Source organism: Limulus polyphemus, unplaced genomic scaffold, assembly GCF_000517525.1.
Source record: "Limulus polyphemus unplaced genomic scaffold, Limulus_polyphemus-2.1.2 Scaffold1430, whole genome shotgun sequence".
Lineage (NCBI taxonomy): Eukaryota > Metazoa > Arthropoda > Merostomata > Xiphosura > Limulidae > Limulus > Limulus polyphemus.
In genome coordinates, this window is record NW_013667040.1 from 46,630 (window position 1) to 55,713 (window position 9,084).

Below are 9,084 nucleotides of genomic sequence, written 5' to 3' on the forward strand. Positions count from 1 at the left end.
TAAACACCAAAAACAATCTACGTATCTTCAATAAACACTAAAAACAACTTTCTTATCTTCAATAAACACCAAAAACAATCTACGTATCTTCAATAAACACTAAAAACAACTTTCTTATCTTCAATAAACACCAAAAACAATCTACTTATCTTCAATAAACACCAAAAACCATCTACTTATCTTCAATAAACACCTGACCGTCTTTTTCGTCATATTCTAATGCTGTTTTCTTAAATCAAAATTTATATGTAAGAAAAACTTTTATGCCTCCCTTTTCTTCTTCTTTTTCAAGTCTTCATTGTTTTCTAAGAAAGTAAGCTGTCGTGTTTATTATCTTTAATTTTTGAACCAAAATAACCTAGTCTCGAAGAGACTGTGGCAACTTTATTTACGTTGCGTTCGGATTCTGGCTGACGAGAATATCAATGAACAAATGAGATCATATCCTAAGCGTAGAAAATAATGATCCTATACCACAAAAATAAGGTTATCTAGTTTAACAGGAAACTATTATAAGTCTTGTTAACAGAATAAGGTTATACGATAACAACAGTAATTGAGAAAAGCTTTTAATTTACTTTCGTAAACATATATATCTACCTCAATATCAACTACTTTTAAAATATATATATATATATATACATTTTATGGCACTATATATATGTGTGTGTGTGTATTTATAACGAAATAATTTACAAAAAACTTAATTTCATATTGTTGTTTTACAAAAAGTAACTCATAGCCTGAAAATTTTACAGAAAAATAGTCCTAACAATGATTGTATATATGTGTTAAAAATAGTCCTAACAATGATTGTATATACGTGTTAAAGATTTATTTTCTTTTTTCACCAGAGGTAAAAATTGAAAAGCGCGTCTATGACTTAGAAAAAAAGAAAATATATCTTTAACACATATATGTACAGTCATTAAACAGTTGGTCCGCTGTATATAATATTGAATAATTTATTCAACGAGATATCATAACATTATTCACAAACCTAAATTAATTTAGGTTACTATATGGTGAAGTAAAACGGACTCAACATCCCATTCTACTACAAACTTAAGAAAGAAATGTAGTTACCCAAAATTAAACAATACTTAAAGCAGCATACTTACATGTACTCAAAGTTTTAAACTGAAACAATATCTTAAAATGACAAATCAACTTTAAACCCCCCCCCCCCACTAATTAGCATAATTTCTAAGCGGCAATACTAGGACATTTAGGACAGCATCTTTAGTCTTTAACTGTACGTGTGTACAGACAGTGAACATCTAATCTGTCTGTAGCAAAAGCAGCATTTACACATGCAAGTGGAAGAAATCCTGTACATATTTACTGACACTGAATATTTACACGGTAAAGTTGTTTGTGGAGAAAGGATGACTAATTGTAGACGATAAGACGCGTCTACTATTCATCAGTAGACAACTTAAAATAATTTCACAGAGTAAAGCATTATGAGTTTTGTTGTTTTATATTAGAAGTCTCGTATTGTAGGATTTTTCAGTTATTGTAACAAAAACACATTTCCTTTATTTTTCGATACCAGTGATGATGCAACAAACCAATTATGAAGTAGTTCACGTCAAATAAGTAAGCAAATAACTTATATACCATATTTATATCGTTCAGATTATGCAGAAAACGAACCAATTATTTCCTTATTCATATCACTCTTTTATCCAAAGCAGGATATTTCAGTTCATTATGTACCACAAGTCATAGGTTAAATGTTATAACAGTATAAAATACCATAAAAGATGTATATAGATATACATATACAACGTTAGGCTAAGCCATGAACACAGTCATGTTAACTCCAGAATTGCTTTTAATTATCATGATATTTGTTATCACAGGTATGCAAGTGAACCAACAAAATACTACAAGTACAGTAGAGCATTAAGCCTTTCATATAGTGGCGTAAGTAAATATAAAACCAAGAAATGTTTAATTATTATTACAAACAATACGTGACATCGTACATCACTTATATATCCACCATCAACAAACCTCATACCAATAAACACACAGATCACATATTACCAACGTATAATTGTATCAACAATAATTATCTTCGTATTACCATAGAATAAATACTGTTGTATATCAACAAGGAGTATCTACATACCAACGTATAATATTTGAATTAACAATAATTATCTTCGTATTACCATAGTATAGCTACTGTTGTATATCAACAAGGAGAATCTACATACCAACGTATAATATTTGAATTAACAATAATTATCTTCGTATTACCATAGTATAGCTACTGTTGTATATCAACAAGGGGTATCTACATACCAACGTATAATATTTGAATTAACAATAATTATCTTCGTATTACCATAGTATAGCTACTGTTGTATATCAACAAGAAGTATCTACATACAAACGTATAATATTTGAATTAACAATAATTATCTTCGTATTACCATAGTATAGCTACTGTTGTATATCAACAAGGAGTATCTACGTAACAACGTATACTATTTGAATTAACAATAATTATCTTCGTATTACCATAGTATAGCTAATGTTGTATATCAACAAGGAGTATCTACATACCAACGTATACTATTTGAATTAACAATATTTATCTTCGTATTACCATAGTATAGCTAATGTTGTATATCACCAAGGGGTATCTACATACCAACGTATAATATTTGAATTAACAATAATTATCTTCGTATTACCATAGTATAGCTAATGTTGTATATCAACAAGGAGTATCTACATACCAACGTATAATATTTGAATTAACAATAATTATCTTCGTATTACCATAGTATAGCTACTGTTACATATCAACAAGGAGAATCTACATACCAACGTATAATATTTGAATTAACAATAATTATCTTCGTATTACCATAGTATAGCTACTGTTACATATCAACAAGGAGTATCTACATGCCACCATGTAATAATTGTTTCAGCAAGGATACCACTAAGCATCTAGCGTTATAACAACAAGGATTATTTACGTACGATCGTGGAGTAGGAACTGTTAAATATACAAAAAACGTTATGCATTATTAAGGCTTATCTATATACCTAGCTAGTGTCGTAAATCATCCCCAACATCTGCCAAGCCACCATAGAAAATATACCAGCACTGTTTAAGAACATGTACATACAAATATAGAACATGAACAGGCACCATCAAAATATATTTACATATTATCACCTAGATCATGTGTACAGTATTACTCAATTTGTAACAAATTAATTAGACATTCAGCAATACTCAATTTGAAACACATTAATTAGACATTCAGCAATACTCAATTTGTAACATATCAATTAAACATTCAGCAATACTCAATTTGTAACATATTAATTAGACATTCAGCAATACTCAATTTGAAACACATTAATTAGACATTCAGCAATACTCAATTTGTAACATATTAATTAGACGTGACAAACCTAAGACACATGGTAGGGACAAAATTTCCGTTTTACTTATTGTATCAAATGTTGATTTTTGCTTACAATTTGATCACCATTTGTAATTTCACTAAATGTTTTCACGTTTCTTTTAACAATATTATATGCAAAACCTATATCTAATGCTACATTTTTATTTAATAACAGTTCATTTTTAAGCCTTTTTATTTAGTGCTTAATTTCTAACACACTAATTAGACATTCAGCAGTACTCAGATTGTAACACACTTATTAGACATCCAACAATACTCAGTTTGTAACACACTAATTAGACATCCAACAACACTCAGTTTGTAACACACTAATTAGACGTTCAGTAATATTCGGTTTGTACATCGTTAACTAGAAATACGACAGTATTCAATTTGTTTACGTATGTATAATCGTGATTTTGAATTTTCGAACCAGTGTCGTAACTTGGTAGTGGTTATCTTACGATATTTGTGTATTTGGTTATCTTAACGTATTTGTGTAATAGGTAATCTTACGATATTTGTGCATTTGGTTGTCTTAACGTATTTGTGTAATAGGTTATCTTACGATATTTGTGTATTTGGTTGTCTTAACGTATTTGTGTATTTGGTTGTCTTAACGTATTTGTGTAATAGGTTATCTTACGATATTTGTGTATTTGGTTGTCTTAACGTATTTGTGTAATAGATTATCTTACGATATTTGTGTATTTGGTTGTCTTAACGCATTTTTATAATAGGTTATCTTACAATGTTTGTGTATTTCTATGCTAATTTTAGTTTCTGGGATGGCCCTATATGACATTTTATTTATGGACTTGATTATTTATGGAAAACCCGTATCTCTACTAAGTATTAGTTTAAAGTTTCTTCTCGCCGTATTAAAGACACACTTTGGAACAAGCCATAATAATGTCACATTATCGTGAAAGAATCACACCATCAACCAAAGACCGAAGAAGTCCAATATATTCAAATTTTAACCACAAGCAATATGTAGATATATATATATATGTATTGAGACTAAACCCATCCTGGATCTAATATTTTTGTTACATTATTTCAATAACCTTTGTCTAGAGTACCTTGGATCAGGATATTCCAGAAAGCTACAATGACCCATGTAGACTTATTTGATTACATCAATAACTAAGAGCCGTATTAATAAAAACAAATTACTACCACTCGTTCAGCAGTTTACCTACGTTACATTTCATTTATTTATATAACTGAGATTTTTACTTATTATTATCATTTCATAAAAAAATGTTTATAAAGCCAACCAGCAATAATTAATTCCTAACACAATAATTTGATACACACACGCGCGTACGAAAACACTTCCATTAAAACAATATCTTTCTTTCAATACGAAAAGCAGTATTATTTTCAATATAATCGAACGGGAATAGATAGCTCTTTCTTATAGTGAATCTCTGAAAATCTTGAGGGTGTGTTGTATCTGACTTTTTATTCTGTTCATATTGTTCTGAAATTTCGTACAAATAGCACGTTTGGTCGTTGTACCTTATAAACACCAGTGCGCGTTCTTACTACACTGGTTATAGCCGGTTAACCAAAATTTATACAAAGAAGTTTGACAGGAAATATTCACTAAAAATATATCGTAAGCTCTGGCCAACTATTTATTTGATGCTCTAGGTTTATTACTTACAATAACAAACGGAATTCTTACGCAGTGAATATAGCTAAACATGAATTAAACGCCTCGCGGAGTTTCCGTGCACTTATGAAGAACATACCCTCTTATGAATGTTTGATGTATTGACAGAATAAACTGAGTGTTGTAGTTTTCTAGTTTGTAGCCTGATGATTTATATTTCAAAAGGCGTGTGGGTTGTAAAATAGGATTCACAGGCAGTACAATGTGATTCAATGCCTACCGTATTTTTATTCTTTCGATGTCCGTGAGGATCCTTCGGATGATCGTGTGGTAGATGGTAATGGTGATCGTGGAATTATTCATGACACGACAGTTCCATGCTGGCTTCGATGGTTTTGTTATACAAGCAGTTGAAGTGCGAATCTGCCTGGATGGTTAGTTAGTGGCAGCGCTGAATGTGCTACCAGTAGCAAGCGTCTAAATACAAAAACAAATTGCTAACTATACGTTTAAAAGTTTGCTCAAACATTTGTTCCTCTTGTACCTAATCTTCAGATACTATCCCCTAAAATATATTTCAAACCTCAGGATTCGTTCCCATTTACCGTTTCTGTAGGGGCCGTTTTGACCTCACCACTTTTTTTTAACAAAAGAGTTCATCCGTATTAACGCAATTGTAAAAAATAAAGGGTCGCTGGTTGACACCGTGGTAAAGTTGTGGTTTTTTGGAGATGGCAAATCAGATTCGAACCCGTTCGATACTACAAAATATTCCATGCACTTTAAGAGTGACAATTAATCCTCTAGCATGGGCAATGGGTGTTAAGGTGCAGTTAACAGGTTGATTTCCTTCTGGTCAGTAGTCCAAGATGAAGAACGGCGGCAGATAACTTTTGCCATAAACACGAATATAAAAAATTAAACAAATAAATACCAAAAAATATTTATAACATAATATTGTCTATCATATTTTCGATTGTAATTTCTGCACTTAGTTTACATCACCATGCAGAGATCTACATTACTCCATATACTACATTTTTCTTAATCACAATCGCTTTTTGCATCAGTGATGAATATTCTACAACACATATTTCATACATCATAAACAATTTCAAAATGTCTGAAATCCAAGATGGCCGCAGATTGTCTCCTTGGCAATAAGAAAATCACACTATACAGAGGAAGAAGAATAAGCAATACTAAACCGATAACTTCTGTCTAGTTGTAAAGAGTAAACATTCACTTGTACACACTACGAAAGCAATCAATTTTGGAACGAAAATATTTCTTGCACATCTGCTTCCGACAATACGTTCGTTCCAAAACGCACTGTATTGTACGGAATATCTTTATTTTCCCAGTTTACACATGGAATAGTAACTTTTCCATTTATTTAATTAATAGTAATTTTTACTCTTTTGCTTATAGAATGTAATCAGTTAAAGCACAAAACATAATACGCACATTATTTATGACATTTTATTGACATGGAAAATGAACGAAAGCTTACCTGATTAGATGAAACTCGTGTTATATATATGTTTAGTAACCTATGCGATCATCTAAGCCTAATCATGAGTTAGTTGTTAATTAATAATTAATAAATAACAGAGTCTTCTGTATGTGTTATTCTCATGATGTCTAACTTTTGTTATTGAAATATATTGAAACCCACAAAAACATGAGTTGATGCAAGTAGTAATATATTGAAACCCACAAAAACATGAGTTGATGCAAGTGGTAATTTTTTCTCTCCAATGGATCTGGTACATATTAACTGCGATCGTGTTGTGTTATGGTTTATGAAAACGTTTTTAAACTTAATGTGACACAAAACTAACTAATCAGCTATAAGATGCCATGATGTGTCGCTATTCCTAGCTCCACGGAATTGTAACTATTCGCTATAATTCCGTGGAGGTATTCCTTATCTGATACGGAAATTGTAACTGTTTAATCACGGATTTTGTTTTGTTTTTACTGTGTTATAAGGCAGGGTAAGAATTGTGTACTTTAGGTATAGTTTTGTACACTGTTAATCGTTTATTACAGAATACGTGTATTCTCTAATAAGAGAAGCTGAGCTATCTTGGCCTAGTGCTGCAAATCCGAAAATTCAAGAATCAAGCTGCAATGTCACTGAACACGCTTCGCATTTGAAGCCGTGGTTGCGTGTAATTATAAGAGTGACATTCAGTTCAAATACAGACAAAGCCTAAGCAGCGACAAGTGTTGCTGACTGGTTACCTTTTCTTTGGTTAGCAATTTAAAATTATGGATGATTATAATACCTGAGCCATAGGGATCCCTCATCTGGTCGGTTAGCCCGGATGGTTATAATACCTGAGCCATAGGGATACCTGATCTGGTCGCTTAGCCCGGGTGGTTATAATACCTGAGCCATAGTGATCCCTGATTTGGTCGCTTAGCCCAGATGGTTATAATGCCTGAGCCATAGGGATCCATGACCAGGTCGCTTAGCCCAAATGGTTATAATACCTGAGCCATAGGGATCCCTGATCTGGTCGCTTAGCCCGGATGGTCATAATACCTGAGCCATAGGGATCTCTGACCAGTTCACTTAGCCTGGATGGCTATAATATCTGACCCTTGGTGTCCCTGACCTGGTCGCTTAGCCTGGATGGCTATAATACCTGAGCCATATGGATCCCTGACCTGGTCACTTAGCCCAGATGGTTATAATGTTTGAGCCCTAGGAGTTCCTGACCAGGTCGCATAGCCCGGATGGTTATAATGCCTGAGCCCTAGGAGCCCCTAACCAGGTCGCTTAGCCTGGATGGCTATAATATCTGACCCTTAGGGCCCCTGATCTAGTCGCTTAGCCCATGCGCCGTATAAGGTACGTTGAGGTTGAAAATAGCAAATTCTAAATAATATTGACGAGAGAGCAGCATCTTACTCTAACATTTCTGGTGGTGCTCCTATATCGTTTTTTATAATGTTTTTCTAAAACGATTTACTCACCAAATTGCTTGCGTTTACATGATTTTATTGGTTACAGGATCCTTAATAACATATGAGTCAGACGGAAAATTTTAAATAGAAATATCCTCGATGCTGCATTTAATCTCGTTGATGACTGATCGGGTTTCTTAAGTATTTTCACAGAAAATGAGTGATTTCTCCTATTTTTTCATCAGTTCTTACACTGAGTATTATAACAGGTTAAAATACAAAATTACCCAAAATGTTAAAAAACGTGGACAACACTGGTACTGAAAAAACATTTGGTAAATCTGATGTGTCCACTCAAAAGCCTGATAATTTTCAGACAGAAATTATTGATAGGTTCATTGTTTTCTGATTCTATATCGTTGTACAAAATCTTCTGATGGAATGTGTATGTTTTTCTGCGCAGTTATAACATGTGACATAAGAGTTTCTTTAAATATGCCCCCCAGTGGCAAAGCAGTATGTCTGCGAACTTACAACGCTAGAAACCAGGTATCGATACCCCTGGTGGGCAGCTCACAGATAGATCATTGTGTAGTTTGTGCTTTACAACAAACAAACACATTCTTGGAATACAAAACCATCTTCTTGTTCAGAGACCGTGTGAACAGGTTAGTAGAAGAAATAAGCAAGTAACTGTTTAAAAAGATAAACAGACAACTGTTGATCCTAAGCGATAGGTATTAATATTCCTAATTTATAGCGAATTATCAGAATCAATATTCGAGCTCTTGAGAAAGATCGTTATAAACCAAAGTTAAATTTTGAAGGTAAGAATGTTGCCTTACTCTTTAAGATGTTGTTTTCTGAAGCCTCCAATTCGTTGGCAAAGGAGTAACCCAAGAGTTGGCGGTGGGTGGTGATGACTAGCTGACTTCCCTCTAGCCTTATTATTATTATTATTTATTAACTACTATGATAAAGGCAGTGATACCAAGCGATTCGATTTTATTACTCATGACGATCTTTACCAACCTATCCTCAAATTTAAATATAAGCCCAAAGTAGAGCATCATCCATTATATATATATATATATATATATA